This window comes from Mustela putorius, unplaced genomic scaffold (genome assembly GCF_011764305.1).
Source record: "Mustela putorius furo isolate JIRA1106 unplaced genomic scaffold, ASM1176430v1.1 tig00000450_pilon_pilon_pilon, whole genome shotgun sequence".
Taxonomy (NCBI): domain Eukaryota; kingdom Metazoa; phylum Chordata; class Mammalia; order Carnivora; family Mustelidae; genus Mustela; species Mustela putorius.
Window position 1 is genome coordinate 4,725,226 of NW_025421385.1, and position 24,787 is coordinate 4,750,012.

A 24,787-nucleotide genomic window follows, 5' to 3' on the forward strand; every position below is an offset into this window, starting at 1 on the left:
AGAGAAGATGAGACTCAGTAGTTAATAACCCAACAGCAGTCACATCACTAGAAAGTTCCAAAGCCTGGATTCAAATCTAAACCCCCACCATCCAAAGCCCATTCTATAAACTGGAAAAACTGAACCACAATGTTGCTCCTTTCCTTTGCAATATGGCACATGAATCCAGCTCAAAGATGCTCATGACTAAAATCCTCTATCACCATCTGGGCCCATCATGAGCATATTGATACCACAAATAGCTGTAGATTCAAAAGAACACCAGCAAGTTCACCCTTGCCAATCCCCCTCTGCAGAGGTGAAGGGTTAACAAGCTCACCCGTGGTGCCCGGGGCGGAAGCATTTAGTGAACAGCTGGGAAGACCTACTGCCCTTACACTTTAATGCATATGTATAGCATCGCCCTCACTAGCCCTCCTGCATTTGTTTGCACTGGGTTTTTTTCCTCCACAAGGAGACCGTGGAAGAAGCCAGCTGGAGGGCACACAGGCTCCAGCCTGAACTGTCTCTTCTTGGAAATAACCCCAGTACAAAACAAAATCTGCTCCTAAGGGGATCATAAAGACTGAATTCTTCATGAACTACCAGAAATAAAATTCAATTTAAAACAAAAATTGCAAAAAGACTCCCCATTCCCTAGAATGGACAGTGGGCTGGGTTTCTTCAATTAAGCAAAACCGGGTTAGGTGCCACTGATCTCCCTCGCAGCTACTGGCAGTTCCAGATGGACCCTGGTGGGAAACAGACTGGAAACACACACCTTCATTGGTCATAAAGGGGGCTTTTCTTGTAATGTGACGCCCTTTGGAATTATCAGGGGCCTGACTACGTGTCAAAGATGAATGAACGTCGACTTGCCCAGCTAGACCTACAATCTTAGGTGTGGCTACCCTAGGCTTTGCTCTCTCAAGTTTGCCAAAGTCCAAAATGGCGCCTTACAGACATTAAGTTTGGCAGTGAACTAAGGGGACAACCTTGAACAGAAGGTAGTGCTTGCTCTGACATAGGCCATCCCTTCTTTACATGACAGCCTTAGTGGTGAGCACACCATGCTAAGAAGAGAGAAATGCCACACACACGCACACACACAGACAGTTTCTGGGCAAACGAATGGAAAAAGTAAAACCAATTCAGAGAGAAACTGGACTAATAAAGCAATATAGTTTGCTATTTTCATGTGCTGCCATGAAAATGAACATAACCAGCACCAGCTTTCTTGAGTTTTGAGTATAAATTGCCACACTGTATTTGAATTGTTCAACATGGTCCAGCTATGCAATTTGCAGAGATTTGACTGTAGAAATAATATTCAGGGAAAAAATTAGACTTATGACTTGAAATATAAAGATTTGGAACTACAGAATGATTAAAGGTTTGGATTTAGAGAAGGTAGCTGCTTAGGTTCAGAAAAATGGACAGAAGACATGAACAGACACTTCTCCAAAGAAGACATACAAATGGCTAACAGACACATGAAAGAATCATCATCACTAGCCATCAGGGAGATTCAAATCAAAACCACATTGAGATACCACCTTATACCAGTTAGAATGGACAAAATTAACAAGACAGGAAACAACAAGTGTTGGAGGGGATGTAGAGAAAGGGGAACCCTCTTACACTGTTGGTGGGAATGTAAGCTGGTGCAGCCACTTTGGAAAACAGTGTGGAGATTCCTTAAGAAAATAAAAATAGAGCTACCCTATGACCCTGCGATTGCATTACTGGGGTATTTACCCCAAAGATACTGATGTAGTGAAACGAAGGGCCATCTGTACCCCAATGTTCATAGCAGCAATGACCACAATCACCAAACTGTGGAAGAGCCAAAATGTCCTTCAACAGATGAATGGATAAAGAAGACATGGTCCATATATACGATAGAGTATTATGCCTCCATCAGAAAGGATGAATATTGGAGAAGGCATGGATTGCATGGAGCACTGGGTGTGGTGCAAAAATAATGAATACTGTTACACTGAAAAAAATTAAAAAAAATTTTAATAAATTTTATATATATATGTATATAAATTTTAAAAATTTTAAAAAAAGAAAGGATGAATACCCAACTTTTATATCAACATGAACGGGACTGGAGGAGATTATGCTGAGTGAAATAAGTCAAGCAGAGAAAGTCAATTATCATATGGTTTCACTTACTTGTGGAGCATAAGGAATAACACAGAGGACATTAGGAGAAGGAAAAGAAGAATGAATTGGGGAAAATAAGAGGGGGACATGAACCATGAGAGACTGTGGACTCTGAGAAACAAACTGAGGGGTTTGGAGGGGCAGGGGGTGGGTGATTAGGTGAGTCTGGTGGTGGGTATTAAGGAGGGAATGTATTGCATGGAGCACTGGGTCTGGTGCATAAACAATGATAAAAAAAAAAAAAGAAGACATTGCAACAGGTATTCTGTCATTAGAAAAGGGGATTACCATTGAAGTATCATGTGTTCTGAGGAATCTAATATCATAATCAAAAGTGTTCTGATAGATCCAAACCATAATAGAGTTTTGCACGTTTTATGAATTTGAGCTTGAAATAATGAACTACAGTCTGGATGAGGGCAGATCTGTTTTTCTGCTCCCCCTCTCATCACCAAGACTTAAACCACTGTTGCTCTGTGTAGAAGTTTATTACTTTTTTTTAAATGAGTGGAGGAAGAGAAAGAGAGAAAGAAGTAAAGAAGAAGGAATGTCTCACTGCTAGCAGGCTGAAATTGTCATATGCTCAAACAGTTAACGTGTGTAGGTATCTAACTATATGGTATATGGCACATAAAGGACACACTGTCTCAGTCATATGCTTCATAAGAAAAGGCAGGAAGGCATGGGTAAAAAGAATTTTTATATTGAAACTTGGTAATTGAGGGCAGAACTGCAATGTCAGACAAAGAGAAAGCAAAAATTCCAATATGTTCAGAAATCTGTGGCCCTGCCTTCCCCACCCACAGGCCAGCTCCCCATGCAGAAGAATCATGACATTATGATCTGGTTCAGCCTAATGAGAACAAGAAAAGAACACTAGAGAATAATGAATCCACCAAAAGTCTCAAGAAAACCTGCTTTGGGCTTCCCAAGTGGAGGAACTTGGACCGTTTTGATTTACCTTTCTATTATGGAAAAGTGTATAATGAATCCTCACACACTCTTCTTGCCCAGCATGAACAATGGCCAATTCATGGATAATCTTCACTTCAGCTCCAGCCCTGCCCACTCTCCTTAATTTAGTACTGTGGCATATCACAAACATGTGGCCCTTTTTCACCTGAATCCACACCCCTGCAGTGTGGCTTCCTCCTGCCCTTTCATTAAGGCTCCAAGCTTGCTTTGGCCAATGGGATGGTAGCAAATGGGACACAAGTAGAGATTTGCCTGTAATTAGCTTGTGCCATCATTGGCTTGTGCTTTTTGTACTTTACCATCATCATGAGAACATGTCTAAGCTAGCCTCCTGAGGAAGAAACATGCAGTCACCAGAGCTGTCCCTCCCAAGGCCATCCCAGATCAGCGGAGAGCCAGCTGATGCCTATACAAGCAATTCAAGCCGAAATGAGAATGCCTCAGCCAGCTCCAACCAAGATGAGTAGAGCCTCCAGCCAAATATTCCAGATTTATGAACAGTAAACTCTTAAGCTTGTGTGCCACTGATGTTTTTTGGTCATCTTTATTATAGGTAATGGGTGCAAGTGTGAACCTCAAAAAAGTAACCATTATCACAAAGCATTGCAAAGATCTCACTTGACTATCACAACTTTTGAAGGAGTGGACACATGGTTTTTTCCCCAGCTTCTAGATAAAAAAAAATAAAAACAAAAACAATAAGACCCAATGAGATCAAGTAATTCATCAAAGCTCACACAGGAACAGAGTTGAGACCTAAAGCCAAGAATACTATTTCCTAGTTCTTTCCTCCATATTGTGTTGAAGAAAACTTTTTAAGTGCTTATTAAATTAACTAGATAGGAAAGATTCTCCTATCTTATAACACCTCTGAATTTAAAAAAGTGGCAATCAAAAAAGAAAAGTAAAAAAGTGTTAGAGAAAAATATAATTACCTACACACAATGAAAACTGCAAACCAAATGTGACAAGAACAGAAATCATAAGTGCATGTCACCATCACCTTTTCTTAATACTCTAACCAAAAGCAAAGCTATGAGCCTGAGCAGGATGAGGTTTATTCAAGCACAATATTAAAATATTTATAAATCAGCAAATCAGACACGATCTTTAGCCTTGGAACTCCATTTAATAGATTATATTATTAATTCTGATGAGAAGCTAAGAGATAACACACCTACAAAAAAAGCCTCAGTCAATATGACTAAAATCAGAGGGTCCCAAACTCTGAATTGTGTATCTACTCAAGAGATTTTGCTTGATTCTGTGACATCTGTTTCCCTCACCAACCCAAATCCTAGACTTGAGGGCCCTGCTATGTATAGTCTAGTTACCTCTAAGTAAATAAAACTAAGCCAGCCCAGACCCTGCCCTCTTCCTACCCTACTCATCATCAAGGACTAGACAAGATTTCCTAGTGTCATCCAGAGCCTGTAAATAACTCTGAATAACAGGGAATTTATCTACATCTTGATGTGCTTGATATCCAGCCAAGTTCACCATACACTTTGACTCATGAACAACAGACAAAGACCATCATGATGCCACTTTCACACACATGCAAGCACATACACACACACACACAAACACCTTTAACTGACAGTTAGGTCCACCGTGGGAGACAAGGTGACAAGCACTGAAACACAGTACAGCATAAGTACTCTACTGTTCAGCTTCCCTCTTTAGAAGGAGTCCTAGTCTGGGGGAACCAGGTTTACATTAGTGAAGGTATATAGCTTACATATTAAGTTGAGAGCTTGAGGGGCCTCTGGGAGAATCATCTGACAACTTCCATTTGAAAAATGTCATCCTCCAGTACAAGTGGTTGAAAAACAAAGACTTCCCTGAGATCACAGAGTAAGTCATAGGAACCACTGAACCGGATTCCAACCCAATAAACAGTGCCACCCAATTCAGAGTAGCTTAGAGATGGAGAAAAGAATAGTTAGAATCTTTTGGTGCCACCATATAAGTTTGGAGCTATTTTCTAGGCTACTTTTTAGGTCCCTAGGACTCCTGAGTGTTAAAGGCACTCCTACTATGAACTCATAAAAACATACTGAAGAAACTTTGTTAAATATTATGGTATGTACCTAGTGACAGGTGCAACATATTAAAACCTACTACAAAATACGTTGTAACATTGAAAAAGTTGAAATACATATTAATGGGTTTATAATCTACTTTGTGGCTTATAAAGTTACTATCAATAAAGAAAGGTTTAAAATTGAAACAACAGCTGTGCAGAAACTTGGGCCTAGCTAGTAACTGCAGGGGTCTGGTAGGCTTCAGTGTGGTGGCATCTGTGCAATGGCAGAATTAAACACTGTAGAAATGTCATGGCGCCCAGATCTCCAACTAGTGGCAAGTCTGTATTTGTTCCAAGAATCAGCCCCAAAGTCACGCATTTTTCCGTGTGTAAATGAGACACTCAGTGTTGGTCATTTGCCTCTTTGTCTCTGCAAATTGTTCCTTCTTTGTCATTCATAATGTCACAGCTGTTCTTGTCAGAAGGAGGAAAAAGAGCAGAAAGATAATCCATTTAGTCATTGTTCCTTGCTCTTGGGTTTAAAAAAGAAAGGAAAAGAAACAGGGGAACCTGTTTTCTCTGTAGGTTTATTCAAGTGCTTTTGTCCACCAGGAGATGCTCTCCTGTCTGCCCAGTTCCTGACACCCACAAAGCCTCCCTGAGTAACCTAACCCAAGGGTGTGCCCCCACCCTTTAATAGGAATCCATGGCTCTTTGACCTTGAAGAGATATCCCTGTGGCAGTCTGGTATCTAGCTGAGCTATATAGGGACAGCAGAGTGAACCACAGGTCTCTGAGTGTGATTGTGCTGTTGCTCAGAACAACTGAACAAGCCTGCTAGAAATGAAACACGATTGCTTTTACCAAACACTTCCAGATCTGCACTTCGGTGTGAGGGTTCAACTTGGCTTCTCTCTTCATTCTGCTCCCCGCCTCGCTCTCTCTGGAGTGCCTGTTCTGGGCCTATTTCCTTAAGGAACTGCCGGCTAATGAGAGAGACTTCAGAACTCCTTGAACAACTAAACAATTGCATCCCACCCTTCCTGAAGCCAGTGAGGATGTTTGCAAAAACCCAAACAGCCTGGGGAGGTCAGGAAGTGAACCAAGGAAGGCATGCTGTTTATAGGCCAGAAAAATTGCAGAGGTTTTATTCTGGTTTGGTTGTTTGGATTGTAAAGAGAATACAGCCCCTCCCGGGGAAATGCTGGCAGTGAACAGGCTATCATTCAGAGAGACTACCTCCGTAATGTCTGGCCGCAAGCCTCGGGGGGCCACGGAGGGAGACAAATGATGAAAGGGTGGGAAAAATCATTGTTCACCTAGTATGGGGGGAAAGAGAAACAAGGAAAAATGTAGAACACACATCACAAACTCTCTTAAATATTGGGACTTGCCAAATGCTTTGCCTACTCAGATACTAGAGATTTACTTCTTTTGGAAATGCTGTGAAGGTTTCATTGCCTTAAAATGAAGGAAAACAAGGAAATATGCTATAGAAAATAATCCTGGCAGCATGTGGCAGAATATAAGAGACACAGAAGCCCAGAATTAGTCCAACAACACTGAAGCTCTTTTGATCAAAAAGTGGATCAAAGAATAATATTGCCGTGTGATGAAATAAAGAGTACGTATGTGATGGAGATGAGACATGGGATTACGGAAATCGTTGAACTAGATGATGCCTTAAACATCATCTAAGTGAAATCTTGGGCTTTCTGTGTTTATTACACACTGGAAACAGATCATCCCATTTAAGCAATCCCATACTCCAAGGGTTAGATTCAATGAGATTGAGGAAACAAGAGGTCAGGAGAAAAGATAATGTATGGATAACACCTAAAGCTGTAATGGAAGGCAATCCATCCAGGTATGAGTGGAAAGAAGGAGGAGCGTAGGGCCATACACCCATAGAGTTGAAAGGTCTTATGAAGAGTCATTGAATGTGAGTGTATTTTTTACAGTCCCATAAAGTCATTGTAGAAAAGCTTAAAGTAGCTTTAAAATCTCCACAACTGGGTTAATATAACTATTAGTTTCAAAATGAAAGACTGTCTACCAGAACCAAAGATCACTTTCAACAGTATTAAATGATTATAAGATTTTATCTGGAGAAATCATCAGCTTTTTTTGTTTTAAGATATATTTATTTTAAAGAGAATAAGAGAGGGACAGCATAAGCAGGAGGGGCAGAGGAAGAGGGTGAGAGAGAATCTCAAGCAGACTCCAGGCTGAGCACGGAGCCTGATGCCAACCAAGGTCGATCTGACTACCCTGAGATCACAACCTGAGCCAAAACCAAGAGTGGGGCATTAAACCAACTGAGCCACCCAGACACCCCTGGAGGAACCATCAACTTAAATAGCTGAGAATTCAAACTGTACCTTTCAGGGTCCAAGAAAATCCAAAGACATGCATGTGGTCCCCTCTGCCCGTGGGCTTCTGCTTCAGCATTCAAACTCCCACTTTCTGGCCCCCAAAGGAGCATCTTGTGCTCACAACTCTTCCTTCCTAGTCTCTTTCATCACCTCACTGGAACATGCTGAATCCAAGATTAAAGATCTTCCCGGGAAAGTGAGATTATCAGATAAAGAGAGAAAACTGCACTATTATCCACACCTTGGCCTTCACTCTGGTCCAAACCTGCTGACAAAGGAATAAAAGAAGATGTGTTCATATTCAACCTCAGCCACCACACCTGCGACACTCTGCTTTTCATAACAATTTGAGCTCCTGGGGTTCCAGTTTTTGCTTTCAAAGAGGAAAGGAGCAGCAGAAAATATCCAACCCAAAATAGTTGATACCACTGTGAAATAGCACTCTATGCTCTATAGGAATAAAATAGCTTGAGGACTTTTTTTTTTAATATCCAATAGGTTCTTACAAAGATGGTGTCAAACAATCCTTGGACATATTGAGGCCACAGCACTTTTAAACACTCTGGCCTTAGAATATACTGTAGACTAAAATATTTCCTCCTTTAACACTGTGCTTGTTCCTCTTCTTTAAATTGGGTTCAGAGAATGGTGTTTTTTCTCTGTTGAATATTATTAGTTTCACTCTCAAGCCATGCTCACAACAGTCAACTCTCTCTCTCTCTCTCTCTCTCTCTCTCACACACACACACACACAAATATTTTTACAAGTCTGGTTTCTTGAGTTTATTTTTATGAGCTAGAAATGCATCATTGGCTCATCATTAAATCATAGCCAAAGTGAACATTAATGAGCTTCACTTGCCACAGCTTCCAAAGACAGCACACATGGACAGTGATTTCCAGTTCCCTGGGATGTGACTTAAATTCACACCGGTGCTATTGAGTCTTCTGCATTAAAAACAATGAATTTCCTCACATACCAAAAATGTTCCCTCATCACCACATTGACAAAGTATATTTGTACCTTATAGCTGTAGCAGGATAAATGGTTCTCCTCCAAAATTCATATGTTGAAGCCCTATCCCCTAGTTCTCCAGAATGTGACTTTTTGAAGATAGAATCTTTAAAGGGGTAATTAAGTTAATGCAAGGTCATTAGGATTAGGTCATTAGGACCCTAATCCAGTAGGCTTGAATCCTTATATAAAGAGGAGATGAAGACACAAATAGACAGCACACACTTGTGAACAGGGGGAAAACCACATGAAGAGGCAAAAACAGGGCTGCCATCTGCAAACCAAAGAGAGAGGCTTCAGAGGAATCCAACCCTGCCAGCACATTAATCTTGGACTTCCAGCCTCCAGAGATTTATGAAAAAGTAAATTTCTATTGGTTAAATGTCCCAGACTATGGTGTTTTATTATGGTAGCCCTAGCAGACTAATACACTAGTCATCTTTTGTGAGTAAGAGGAATTTTTGGAAATTCTCATCTATCATTCAAATTCAGTGGGACAGCTGGCCCACACTGGTCCATATTTTATTTTTCCAGATTGCTTCATGTTCATCTTTAAAGGATCGTAGATATCTTAACTAGGTTCCTAGTCTGGCCTGGAAATACAGAAAAGAGTTGAGGAAAGTGGAGGCAGAAAGTGTGCTTACCTTCTCAACTCAAGGAGAAATTGAAATGAGGGAAACTGTGTCCCTGAGCATTTCATTCATCTTGTCTCCTTTGCCTCTTTTCCTTTCTTCCTCCTTGACCTTATCTGCAAAAGAAGGACTATACAACCTAGTTTAAAGTGGCTATAAGGTTGGGGTGAATTAATATAATGCAGTGATTCTCAGACAATAGGAGAGAATAAAACACAGTAGGCTAGCTAACATCCAAGAGAAGGAGGGAAAGGAGAAAGCTTTTAGTATACGTCAAATACTGTTCCAAATGATTTACCTGGACTATCTAATTAAAACCTAATGATAATACTATGGAGTTTATAATATTACTAATTTCATCTTCCAAATGCATTTAGTAACATTCAGAATGCTTAATCTGCTGTCTAATTCATACTGCTAGCAAACAATAAGTCTTGGGAGGGAGAGAATCCAGGGTTCAAGTTCTAAACCACCATGGTCTGCCCAAAGTTTGAATTGTTTTTATTCTATCCTAATAAGTTCATGGGTTTTTTTCCAGAGTGATTTGATATTTCCCTTCACATGCAATAGAGACAAAGGTTATTAATGCATATGAGTATATACATAGCTTTTCTTTCTTTCTATCAGAATGACAAATGACAACTGGCAAGAGAAAACAAAACAAAACAAAAGAAGACAGGAAAGAGGAGGATCCATCCACCTTAGTGAAGCAACATGCTGGCAGATATCAGGTGGTACAGAATTTTGAGGGGCCGGCGTGAGAAACAGAGACAAGAGTTTTGTGGAGCTGCTGCTTTGTATGAAGGATACTGAGAGTGGCAGAAATGGGAAGGAAGAAGTTTAAAAGATATTTTTGTGCATTGAGAATGTATTTTTCAATTCTTCCTCTGCCCCAAGTAATTCCTCAATGAATAGAGTTAAATATTGGAATTATCATAAATTCTTTTTTTATTTGAAGTTGTGTTTATCTGAGTTGATAATGTGAAAAGATTGTCCACATAGTTCTGTTATTCTTCGGTAATGTTTTCCACATCATTTTCTCAGCTTGTAGCTCTAAAGTCAAGTTGGAGTCCATAGCTTGTTTTCGCTTGGTTAGCCTGTATCTGACCAAGAGTGTGTTTTGAATATGAGCATAAGATCATGGACAGTGGCCAGGTCCAAGCCATGTTGATCTTCAGAAAAATATCCAAAAAAATGGAAGACTGTTCTACCAGTCAGGATAGCTTGGGTTATGTTCTTTAGCAAATCACACAAATTTATCAGCATCCAACAAAACAAAAATTTTCTCACACAAAGCCTGATTGTCTTCTCATGGAGGACAACTTTCCTACAAGAGGCAACACAGAACTGCAGCTTTCTTCAATCTGTGGCACCTCCATCACAATATAAGTCTTCAGGGTTAGCCAAGACAGGAGAAGAAAACATGATGAAAAAAAAAAAAAAAAAAAAAAAAAACAAGAAAGAAAGAAAGAGAGAGAGAAAGAAAGAAGGAAAGAAAGAAAGAAAGAAAGAAAGAAAACATGATGAATCACATACTGTTCTCTCACTGTCGCTCTCAAGAGCAAAGGGGGCTGAGAAAGGTAACCTTCCCCTTTCTAGGAAAAGAAGACCTGGAATTATTGTTGGAAACTAGTAATGTCTACCACAAACATAGTAGAGATGACAGAGAGATTTGTTTTACAATTTGAAAGAACATACACTGATTGGGACTCAATGCATAGTACCAGACATATGCAGTGATATGTAAGTCCACTTGGCAGAAAAGTCTAAAACCTTCCTCACAGTACTGCAAGCCAGATGTTGTCCTTTACCCCCACCTCCACGGACACCTATGTTCTTATTTTCCCGTGGAAGACCAAAAAACGAGTGACAGCAAACACACTTGGACTCATTTAGGAACAGGACAGACCCACCTACCAGGTTCCTTGAGAGCTGGCCACTGCTGAAAGCCAGTTCTGAACTGTTTCAGCAGCTTGACTTCAACTGTACACTTGAGAAAGTCACTGACATGCCAAGACATGGACGGGAGACAAACAGATTCTTGAGTCATGGTTAGTGCTTGCCACAGGAATTGTACAGGGATGGAAAGCTCTGGAAGCCAAGAAATGCTGTTGCCTAAGAGGGCTGATTAAGTCTCTTATTCAGGTTCATCCATGAATTCAGAGAGCAAAACCTGATTTCTGTGGTAGGGTACTTCACTGTGTTAGAGGGAAGACCCCAAGTGGAGAGTCAAATTCTAAAACCTACATCAATGGGAGCTGAAGGGTTGGGGTTCAGGGACTCAGAGCAGCTAAGGCACATACTGGGAGCAGAGCTGCTGCCTGTGGAGGAAGTGACCAGAGAGAGGGCATCTTTTCTGACTTTACAATAAAATAGGATTGTGTTTTTCCTTTTGCTGTTTCCTTGAGAGACTGGAAAAAAGATATTGATTGCTTTTCATTGATTTTTTTTTTGGACATGATTTGACACTTTTGATTGACCAAGCACAGACTGAGCCATGTGGAGCCCTGGCATAGTTGATGTGCAAACACTTTCTTGTCTTTAATGAATTTCCAGGGGGCAAAATTACCACTGTCAGAAGACATGTTGTATTAGTCTGCTTGGGCCACTATCACAGAATATTGTAGACTGGACAGCTTCAACAATGGAAATTTATCTCCTCATAGTTCTGGAAGCTAGTCCAAGATCAAGGCCCAGCACGGTCAGGTCCTGGTTAGAGCCCTCCTTCTGGTTTGCAAATGGCTGCCTCCTCGCTGTGCCCTCATGTGGTGGACAGAACAAAGACAACCTTTCTGGTGTCTCTTCTTACAAGGGCACAAATCCCATCATCAGGGCCTCACCCTCATAAACTCATCCAAACCTGACTGCCTCCTGAAGACACCATCTCATCTCAAATATCATCACATATGGGTTAGAGGTTCAACATATGAATTTGGGAGGGGACAAAATTCAGCACATACCATGTTTATCTGTGGCTTGAGGTGTTCCTGACATACTGCTAAATACTATAGGGAGGCACAGTTTTGTTTGAGTTTTTATTTATTTGTTTTGCATTTTTTATAAAGAGAGGCAGGAGGAGGGGCAGAGGAAGAGGAACAGAGAGTCTTAAGCAGACTGTGCATAGTGTGGAGCCTAATGCAGGGCTTGATCTCACAACCCTGAGATTATTACTAGAGCCAAAATCAAGAGTTGGACACTTAAGTGATGGACCCACCTGGGCACCCCTAAGGAAGCACAAGTTGTTCTCCCTCCATACCAGGAGACTTTTTCATCCTATACTCTCAACTCTCACTTCATAAAATCTCTATTAATCTAAAACTTAGCTCAATATGGAGAACACAGGCAGCAAACTCTTCAACCTCAGCCACAGCAACTTCTTCCAGAAACATCACCAAAGGAAGGGAAACAAGAGCAAAAATGAAATATTAGGAATTCATCAAAATCAAGAGCTTTTGCAAAGCAAAGGAGACAGTCAACAAAACCAAAAGGCAACTGACAGAATGGGAGAAGATATTCACAAATGACGTATCAAATAAAGAGCTAATATCCAATGTCTATAAAGAACTTATCAAACTCAACACCCAAAGAACAAATAATCCAATCAAGAAACAAGCAGAAGACATGAACAGACATTTCTGCAAAGAAGACATCCAAATGGCCAACAGACCCATGAAAAAGTGCTCAACATCACTCAGCGTTAGAGAAATACAAATCAAAACCTCAATGAGATATCACCTCACACCAGTCAGAATGGCTAAAATCAACAAGTCAGGAAATGACAGATGTTGGCAAGGATGGAGAGAAAGGGGAACCCTCCTACACTGTTGGTGGGAACGCAAGCTGGTGCAGCCACTCTGGAAATCAGCATGGAGGTTCCTCAAAAAGTTGAAAATAGAGCCACTTTACAACCTACTGGGTATTTCTCCTAAAGATACAAATATAGTGATCTAAAGGGGCACATGCACCCAAAGGTTTATAGCAGCAATTTCCACAAGGGCCAAACTATGGAAAGACCCTAGATGTCCATCAACAGATGAAAAGATAAAGAATATGTGATATATATATATATATAATGAAATATTATAATATTATTCAAATATGAATAATATTATGAATATTACTCATATTTGCAATGAAATGGCAAAAAATTTGCAAAAAATTTGCCATTTGCAATGATGTGGATGAGACTAGCGGGTATTATGCTAAGTGAAATAAGTCAATCAGAGAAAGACATTTATATGATCTCACTGATATGAAGAATTTGAGAAACAAAACAGAGGTTCACAGGGGAAGGGTGGGGAAAAAATGAAACAAGGCAAAACCAGAGAGGGAGACAAACCATAAAAGACTCTTTTTTTTAAGATTTTATTTATTTATTTGACAGAAAGAGAGAGATCACAAGTAGAGAGGCAGGCAGAGAGAGAGGGGGAAGCAGGCTCCCTGCTGAGCTGAGAGTCCGATTTAGGGCTTGATCCCAGGATCCTGAGATCATGACTTGAGCCAAAGGCAGAGGCTTAACCCACTGAGCCACCCAGGTACCCTGAGACTCTTAATCTCAGGTAACAAATTGAGGGTTTCTGCAGTGGAAAGGTACGGGAAGGGTGAGTGATGGACATTGGGGAGGGTATGTGCTATGGTAAGCCCTGTGAATTGTATATGACTGATGAATCACAGACATGTACCCTGAAACAAATAATACATTATATGTTAATTAAAAATAAATAAATAAATAAATAAACAAGAATTCCAGAGGGGAGATTACAAACAAACAAACAAACTTGCTCAATTAAAAATCAAAGTCTGCCTTTGCTTTTGCTTTCTACAAATTAACTTTAATTCTCCTGTCCTTTATATTCTTGTAATGTAATTAAATGTCCACCTAAAAACATTTTCATTATGAAACAAATATCTATTATACCACAGCCTTGTGTTAGACATTTTTCTGGCTGCTGAGGAATTGAAGTTCACAAGAAAAGTTGCCCTGGCCTTACAGAACTCACACTCCAGCAGAGGGAGCAATGACTGGGAAGCAAGCAGAGACATGAATAATAGTTCATTTACAGGCTGTGATAGGTGACTAGAAATTCTGAGCATTGGTGACACACATGACAGAGGATAGAAGGAAGCCTGATCCCTTAAATATGTAAGTCACAGAAAGACTCATGGCAGAGATGACATTTCAGTTGTGACCAGAAGAACTAAGGCCACCTACAAGCTGAAAGGGGAACTTCCCAGGCCAGCAAGTTCAAAGTTGCATGATCTGGAGGAATCCACATGGGCTAGCAGCAATGAGAAAGGTGGGAGCACATGCGGCAGTGAAGCCCCAGTGCCAAATGTCACAACATTGCTGAAGAATTTGGATCTGACTCCAAATGCCTTGATAGAGTTAGTATTGCTGGAAAACTAAATATGAATGTAACTTCAAATAGGTAACTTTCTTACTAAAGTGCTTTGGTGTATATTCATAGAACATGTTGGAAAAACAACACCATATAAGATATTTATAAGATATATTTTATATCATATAAGATATATTTATAAGACAACACCTGTCAAATACAGAAAAGTCTACAAAACTAGTGTATGGGTACAATATAAGGATACTGAATCACAAGATAATTAACATTTTGTGGCCATCTGCGGAAAGTTAGAAGGTGCCTTCTATTGCAGCCTTCTATTGTTAGTCGTCTTGACCTCCACCCTAGCTCTGCCTGTTTCTATTTATTTTCATGAGTCGTTGAACCTCTGGAATACACTTTAAGAAGTATGCAAAATTAAAATAAATGTTTACCAGGGAACATGTTGGTTTTTTTCCTTCAATCAATCATTTATGTAACAAATATTTACTCAGCACCTGCAATGTGCCAGGCACTCTGCTGGATCTTCAGCACCCAGTGGTGAGCTGAACACCTAAGAAACTACAGTCCTTGATTTTACAGTCCATTACAGAGAGAGACTACAAACTGGTGAGTGATGTCAGAGAAAACTACAGTGAACTTTAATAAACAGGGAAAATCCCTACTGGGATAGACCATTAGCTGAAAGGATCAGGTAAGTGTTATCTGAAGAACCAGCATCTTCATTGATCTGTTGGGAGGGATGATGGGGGTAACTAGGAAAAGAAAAGTGAGCAATTCGGGCAAAACAAACAAAAAACAGCCAAGTCAGTCCCACAGTTTCTATGTAAAAAGGACCTAGGGGTGGTATAATGCCCCTGGATTCCTCTCCCCATTTATGAGGGGCTGAATTGTGTCACATAGAGATTCATATGTTGAAGTCCTAACTCCCTGTGCCTCAGCATGTGACTACATTTGGAGATAGGGCCTCTAAAAATGGTGATTAAGTTAAAATGAGGACATTAGTGTGGTCCCTAACTCCATATGACTGATGTCCTTATTAGAAAGGGAACTTGGGCACAGATAAGTACAGAGGAAAGACCATATGAGGACACAAGGAGAAGGTTGTCCAAAATTCAAGGAGGAACCCACCCAGAAAACACCTTGATCTCAGATTTCCAGCCTCCAGATCCAAGAGAAAGTTAATTTCTGTCATTCAGGTACCCAGTCTGTGGCACTGGTTTCAACAGCCTTAGCAAACCAACACACCATTTAATTCTTCTTCACAGCAAAACTCAGGAGAACTCTCTCCACTTACTCACCACACATTCTTCCCTCAACTCACTCCAGACATTTCCCAGCCCTCAGCATTCTGTACATTTCAGTATCATCTGATCCCTTCCTTCTTTCTGAAGGTCTTCTCCATTGACTTCAGGTTCCTTCCCTTTCCTGGTCTTCCTTCTGTCCTCCTAGCCATGATTTCTCCCAGGACTTCCCATTCTGCAGACCTTTAGGGTGGAGTTCTCAAGGACTCAATCCTCTGTCCCCTTCTGTTCTCTCCCACACTCCCATCCTGTGGCAGCAGAAATCCCTGGACATTATTCTCAGAACAGTGAGAAGTCCATACAGGTTTTGAAGAAGGGATAGGGACACTCCAACGTTTATTTCAAAAACATCATTATGCATGCAGTTTATAAATAGAAAAGTCAACATGGGAGCTGAGTTAGAAGACAATAGTAAGAGTTAGACATGTGTGTGGCAATGAGGATGAATATAAGCAGGCAAGAGCATAAATATATGTAAGAATTATTTAATATATTTAAGAGATGTGAAAGGAGGGGAGGACAATGCCATAATTCTGAGGTTTCTGGGGACCAGTTAGAAATGGTGACTTTCTGAGATAGGCAATCCAGGTAGAAGATTAACTTCTGGGGACAGATCAATGGTTCAGTTTTGAACATGGTGAAGTACCCTTAACATATGCAAGTGGAAATGTCAAGTGGGCAATTAGACAATACGCATCTGGAATTCAGAGAAGTTGGCTGCTCTAGAAATTTAAATTTAAGGGCCATTGGAATACAAATGGTGCTTGTAGCTTGTAACAGCCATGAGTAAGGATAACTTCTTCCTGCAAGAGTAGAGTGGGAAGGAAAGGAACCCTAACAGAAAAATCTGTGCAAGAAGCAAAATCATGGCAGAAGAGGATAAGCCAGAAAAGTGGGCAACCAGACAGATGGGGATAGTAGAAATACCTGTTGTCAAGGAACCCAATGGTATGAGAGAAGATAGAGATCTATCACACCAAATGCTTCAGAGACAATGCTAAACTGGGCAAAGGACCTGAATAGACAGTCTTCCAAAAAAAACATACAAATAACCAACAAGCAAATGAAAAAATGTTCAACATCACTGATCAGGGAAATGTTAATCAAAACAACAAGAAGATACTATCTCACACCCATTAGGAGATCTCCTATGGGGGGGGGTACAAAAACAGAATATAACAAGTTTTAGTGAAGATGAGGACAAATTAGAACTCATGGGCACTGTTGTTGGGAAAGTAAACTGTTGGAAAACAGTGTAGTGGTTCCTCAAAAAATTAAAGATAGAACTTTCATATAATCCAGTAATTCCACTACTGAGTGTATACCCAAAAGAATTGAAAGCCGGATCTAGAAGAGATGTTGGTATACCATGTTCATAGATGCCTTATTCACAAGAGCAAAAAGGTAGAAGCAGCACAAGCATATATTGGCAGATGAATGAATTTTAAAAATGTAGTCTATACATACAATGGAATATTATTCAACCTTAAAAATGAAGGAAATTCTATCAAAACTCTTCAAAGTGTATGGATAGAGGGTACATAATCAATACCATCAAAGACATCTATGAAAAACCCACAGCGAATATCATTCTCAATGGGGAATAACTGAGAGCTCTTCCCCTAAGATCAGAAACACGACAGGGATGTCCACTATCACCACTGCTATTCAATATAATACTAGAAGTCACAGCCTCAGCAATCAGACAACAAAAAGAAATAAAAGGTATCTTAATTGGCAAAGAAGAAGTCAAATTCTCACTATTTTCAGATGATATGATACTTTATGTGGAAAACCCAAAATACTACACTCCAAAACTGCTGAAACTCATACAGGAATTCATATAAGTGTCAGGATATAAAATCAATGCACAGAAATCTGTCACATTGTTATACACCAAAAGCAAGACAGAAGAAAGGGAAATTAAGGAGCTGATCCCATTTACAATTGCACTTAAAACCATAAGATACCTAGGAATAAACCTAACCAAAGAAGCAAAGAATCTGTACTCACAAAACTATAAAGTACTCATGAAAGAAATTGAGGAAGACACAAAGAAATGGAAAAATGTTCCATGTTTATGGATTGGAAGAACAAATATTGTGAAAATGTCTATGTTACCTAAAGTAATCTACACATTTAATTCAATCCCTATCAAAATACCATCCATTTTTTTTTCAAAGAAATGGAACAAATAATCCTAAAATGTATATGGAATCAGAAAAGACCCTGAATAGCCAGAGGAATGTTGAAAAAGAAAGCCAAAGTTGGTGGCATCACAATTCCAGACTTCAACCTCTATTACAAAGCTGTCACCATCAAGACAGCATGGTACTGGCACAAAAAACAGACACATAGATCAGTGCAACAGAATAGAGAGCCCAGAAGTGGACTCTCAACTCTATGGTCAGCTAATCTTCAACAAAGCAGGAAATAATGTCCAATGGAGAAAAGACTATCTCTTCAACAAATGGTGTTGGGATAATTGAACAGTCACATACAGAAAAATGAAATTGGACCATTTCCTTACACCACACACAAAAATAGACTCAAAATAGATGAAAGATCTCAATGTGAGACAGGAATCCACCAAAATCCTTGAGGAGAACACAGGCAGCAAACTCTTCAACCTCAGCCGCAGCAACATCTTCCTAGAAACATTGCCAAAGTCAAGGGAAGCAAGGGCAAAAACGAACTATTAGGAATTCATCAAAATCAAGTGCTTTTACATAGCAAAGGAAACAGTCAACAAACTCAAAAGACAACTGACAGAATGGGAGAATATATTCACAAATGACATATCAGATAAAGAGCTAGTATCCAAAATCTATAAGGAACTTATCAAACTCAACACCCAAAGAACAAATAATCCAATCAAGAAATGGGCAGAAGATATGGACAGATATTTATGCAAAAAGATGTCCAGATGGCCAACAGACCCATGAAAAAGTGCTCAACATCACTTGGCATGAGGGAAATTCAAACCAAAACCACAATGAGATACTACCTCACACCAGTCAGAATGGCTAAAATTAACAAGTCAGGAAATGGCAGATGTTGGCGAGGATGCGGACAAAGGGGGGACCCTTTTACACTGTTGGTGGGAATGCAAGCTGGTTCACCCACTCTGGAAAACAGCAATGGAGAGTCCTCAAAAAGTTGAAAATAGAGCTGCCCTATAACCCAGCAATTGCACTACTGGGTATTTACTCTAAAGATACAAATGTAGTGATCAAAGGGGCACGTGCACCTGAATGTTTATAGCAGCAATGTGTACAATAGCCAAACTATGGAAAGAACCTACATGTCCATCAACAGATGAATAGATAAAGAAGATGTGATATATCTATGTATCTATCTATTTATGTATTAACCAGCCATCAAAAGAAATGAAATCTTGCATTTGCAACAACATGGATGGAACGAGAAAGTATTATGCTGAGCAAAATAAGTCAATCAGAGAAAGACAGTTATCATATGACCTCTCTGATATGAGGAATTTGAGAGGCAAGGCAGGGGATTGTGAGGGATAGGGAAAGGAAAAATGAAATAAGATGGGATCAGGAGGAAGAAAAACCATAAGAGACTCTTAGTCTCACATAACAAATTGAGGGTTCCTCGGGGATGGGGAGGGTAAGGATAGGGTGATTGGGTTATGGACACTGGGGAGGGTATGTGATATGGTGAGTGCAGTGAAATGTGTATGCCTGATGATTCACAGACCTGTACCCCTGAGGCAAACAATCCATTATATGTTAATAAAAATAAACTTTTTAAAAAGGTGAAACAAAAAAAAGAACTCCATCAAGAAAATGAAAAGATGGGGCTCCTGGGTGGCTCAGTCAGCAGTCAGTTAAGCATCTACGTTTGCTCAGGTCATGATCCCAGGGTCCAGCATTGAGCCCCACAACAGGCTCCCTACTCAGCAGGGAGTCTGCTTCTGTCTCTCCCTCCACCCCACCCCATACTTCTATAAAAATAAAATCTTTAAAAAAAAAAATAAAGGAAATTCTGACACATGTTAATACATGGATAAAACTTGAGGGCATTAAGCTAAACGAAATAGGCTAGAACCAAAAAAAGGTGGGGGGGAATAATGTGTGATTTCACTTATGTGAGGTATCTAATGTAGTTAAATTCAAAGAAACAGGAAATAGAATGGTGGTTGCCAGGGGCTGAAGAGAGGGGCAAAGGCAGGGGGAGCAATTGCTTAATGGGCAGTGAATTTTAGTTTTGCAAGATGAAAGTTCTGGAGACTGGTTACCCAGACTGTGAATATACTTAACACCACTGAACTGTAGTACACTTAAAAATTGTTAAGAGGGTAAATTTTATGTTATGTGTATTGTAGCACAATTACAAATAAAAACTTGGTTATGAAAATATAACCCTCATATGTAGATAGGATAAAATAAATGACATGTTTCTGTAACTAAAAAAATCATCTAATAATTATATACACCCTTTTCAAAGAATTTGGTTGTGGAACAGAAAAGAGATAAAGAAGAAACTAAAAGGCAAATGTCAGGTCAGAGAGAAGCATTTCTTCTATAAAGATAGTAGACAAACAAACATATTTAAATAGTGATAAGAATGTAGAAGAAGAGAGAATCAAAGCTAGAAAGAATAATCAATACTCGGGCATTTCTCAAAGATGGGAGGAGATGCAGTATGGGATGCAGACAGAATGGAAACATTCTCCAGGAGGACAAATGCCTCCTCCAAGTCTAGAAGGAGAGAATGAAGATGGGAGTGAACAAGATAGGCAGGTGTACTGGTTTGGTAGCAGAGAGTTGATGAGTTTGAATCAAAATACTTTCATTTTCCCCGAGAAGAATCAGGGCTCACTATTGAGAGGGAGGATATTGTTGAGGCGTTAGAATATCTGGAAGACGGAAGAAAGTTTGAAACAGTCATTAAGGAAACTGTGAGGGGGTGATCCAGTCAAGGCTGGTGTCTACAGATTTATCAGGATTCCTGGCTGTCCGATGATGTCAATCTCTACAGCCTCCAGAGATGCTTGAGTAGGCACAGTGAAAATGTATTGTTGGGTTCACCTAAGCTGGAGTGATGACTAACAAAGTTATGAGACAGAGAGTGTATTCGGTAAGTGGTAATTTGATGGACAAACACATCGAAGGTGGATATGGAAGGAAGAGGGGGAGCTAATGGATAAGGAGAAGGTTAAGATGAATGAATAACTGGACGGATGGGTCAGACAGTCTAATGGGAGCAGCTGGCTGAGTCAGAGACAGATACGTGTATTTGTGATGTTGCAGTGACACTGTGTCATCACATGAAAGGGTGGCCATCATGAATTGGGAATCCCTGGGACTACGAGGATCAACACGCCAAGAAGACGGGCCATCAAGTATACACTGAGTATGTAGGGCAGAACCAGAGTGGAGAGAAAAACTGAAAACCAGGCGACAAAAGTCTTCATTTGTCAAGAAAAAAAGGAAGGGGCACTTTTAAAGATTTATCCACCACGTTTAAGTTATGTATTATGGGCTGACTTGTGTGCCCCCAAATGTTGAATCCTAAGCCCCAGGAACTTGGAACATGACTTCTTTGGAGGTAGGGTCATTGCGGGTAGAACTAGTTAGGTTGAGATGAGGCGATGAGGGTGGACTCAGGCATAGACACAGGGAGAAGACCATGTGAAGATGACGGTGGAGGTCAGGGTCATGCTTCCACAAGCCAGGGAACACTGAAGGCCAGCAGAGCCCCAGAAGCCAGGGAAGAGATGTGTAGGAGATCTTCCTCATGACCTCAGAAGGAACCCTTGTTGTTCACACCTGGATCTCAGACCCATAGCCTTCAGAACTAGGAGTCAATGAATTTCTGTTGTTTAACTCATGCAGCTTGTGGGACCTCATTATAGCAGCCCTAGCAAACTAATGTATTTACCTTAATGTATCTCCATCCTCATTGGCAAAAGCTGTTTGTGGAAGAACACCTTGGGTCCAGGTTTCCTGTCTGGTTTGGCACCCTTACTGAGTCAAAAGAACAGAAAGTCCTTGAGAAGGTTTTTGTCTCTGGGTAGACCATCACAGGTAGATGATTCCAGTACTAAGTAGTGTCTGTCATTTACTCATTTCTCACTACTACTGACAAGTTTACATACATCATCTTATAATCTTATATAATCTTCATAACTGGCATGCAAAATAAGTATTATTGTCCTCGTCTTACAAATAAGAAAACCAGGGCACAGAGAAATTAAGGATTTTGCCCAGGAGCAACCAAATATCAAAGCTGGAATTTAAATCAAGGCCAACTAACTTGAAATCTCACATTTCTTCCCTTCTAGTGTTAGCTGCAGCCTGACCACACCCAGAAGCCGGGCCCCCTACAGCCCCAGGGACTCCCATTTCCTCCACTAGGGATGCTGAAGCTGCTCAATGGTTGGCTGCTTCCTCATTCTCTGATTAAAAGTCCCTGACTTTGGGGTCAGTTCTCTCCTGCTCTGCCCCCTGTCCTTCCTGTCTCTCCTTGTCCTCTTCCACTTACAACCACTGCAGACTCCCTAAGTTCACCTTGTGGGTCGTCCAGATTCTGGCTCCTACCTAGCCCTCCAGCTGTTTTTTTCTTCATTTACATCCCAGATCCTCTCTGTTTCCCATGGACACGCCACTCTCTTTAATCCCCAGGGCCTTTGCACATGCTGGGCCCTCCTCCCTGCCTCATTCTCACCTTTGCTGGAGAAATCTCCCCTCCTCTTCTGATATTTAGATGTCCACCTGAAGGAAGAGCCTTGTCCATTTTTCCCTCTGTCTTCCCATTCACTCAACGTTCAATTCAAAAAATGTGTGTCTCAGGCTCTGGGGTGAGACAGTTAGTGAGACAAATTTCCTGCTCAGGGAGCCTGAGTTCTGGTGAGGAGAGAGAGGCACAGTCACTCCAGCGCCTGCCACAGAGTGGGAGATTAACACATAGCAGTGGGCATGTGTTGAGTTCAGTGAATTCTGCTCTTGGTGTGATATTTGACTCTTGGAAGAAGAAATCTAGATTCTTTTCTAAATTTGGCTTTTTCTTTTTTGAAAAATATTGCCAGGGAACTACTCTTCATGAGAAGTGTTCAAAGGCTACCTCTGACTTTCAGGTATGCATTGAAATAAGTCTCAATCAAATACATACTGTGTACAAGATTTTCCTCTAAATTCCAGACAAAGGTAGCATAGAGATAGTAGCCTCCAGCGTTACCAAATTTAGGGCAGGAGCTGGGAGCTTGAATGCCAAGAGGGATAGGTCAGTTCCATGACTAAGTGAAGGATGTCTTCTGGGGAGGGTGGCATATCCGGAGTCAGTCCCCCTGAAGGCTAGCAAGCTCATTTCCATAGGGAAACACAGGCCGGCATTGGCAGATAGACTGATATTTACAAAGAAGCCAGACGCCTGAATTTTTAAATGATATCTCCAGACACTATTTTAGGACTGACAATGAATCACTATACAACAGAGTACAATCCTGGCCTGAATTTGGCCCATGGACTCTCAGCTGACCTTCATTTGGTGGATAATCATTGTCTTGCCATTGTTTTGTTTTACATCTGATCTTTCTCTCCTGCTTTCCAGAGAATGGCCCATGGCACAGATTGCTGCTTACATTAATTTTATCATGAGGTGATCCCAACATCTGAGTCCATTGGAAACACTCAGAAGAGCAGACAGAAGGGAGCTGCCCGTCACTGGTGTCCATAGTGGGCAATGCCAATGGCAAGCTTCCTTGGGCCACACACCTGGAGTAAGGTCCCCAGCATAGGGAGTGCTTCCTAGGAGAGAAGGGGGAGGCATGGAGGAAGCAAAGAAGTGCCGCTGCTGTTTGGGGTGTGCCGTTCCCCTCCGAGGTGACCGCAGCCAAGTAGCAACACGTTAAATGAGGTTGACAATGTTTGAAGTGGAAAATGTCACTAGCAGAAGAGAAACACAGTGAACTTTAGTTTTGATTTAAATTAATGGGAACTCAAGGAGAGAAAATCCTTCCAGTGTTCCAAGAGAAGTCACAAGGTTGCAAGCGTGGACCTGCCTGAGCAGGTGTCTGCCGTGGTGTGATACTCACTTCTGCACATCTCGTGTTTATTTGCAGATGACACTGAACTATTTAGACACATAAATACTTCAATTATAGAGATGTCATCCGGCTACCAGACTTTGGGTTCCACTCTAACAAACTCTTTTTTTTTTTTTTTTTTTTTTTTTTGGTCTTTCCCCTTCTTTCCCATTAGAGCCTGGAGGATCCCAGAAGGCTAAGACAATTACAACAATGAAAGAGCAGCTGTGGGAAGGCTAGGGATCCGGGCATAGATTCTTGGAGTCAGTAGTGCGGTGGAAAATCAGCCAACAGTTCTCTGAAATGTCTTAATGTGCAAAATATACCTGAAGAGAGGGGAAGCCCCCACACTGCAGTTAAGGAAAGGAGTTGCTGCCCAAGGAAACCAACCATGGCTTCTTAGGAGCAGGTGCATGGCCAGGCCCTGGGGAGTTAGGTCCTTCACCTTGGTCACATGGAGGAAAGGTAACCCAGAGGAAGGAGTCAGTGGCCAGACCTCATGTCTTTTCCATGGGTTTCCTCTCTCATGGAGGCACTGTGCACGCTAAGTAAGTGACCTCACCACAGCCCTGAGGGGACCCATGCAAACGTGAGAGGCTCACGGGCTCGGGAGAGATCAGGCTTCTAGTTCCCTCCCCGTGGTTATTACCCAAAAAAGCAGGCTCAAATATTATCATCGAATATGACAACTTGAAGTGAGTGGTTGGCAAGGGAGGAGAGCAGAAGAATGCAGACATCAAACAGCTCTCCAGCGCCAAGTCCCGATTGAAGAGCGAGGAGTGGATGTGAGGACCGCAGCCGGCTGGAGGGGCTGCGGAGACTGCGGGACAGGAATGTTCTCGCGACATTTGGGATGCCGAGACAGCTGTTCGGAGGGCTGATTAGCATCGCCTTCA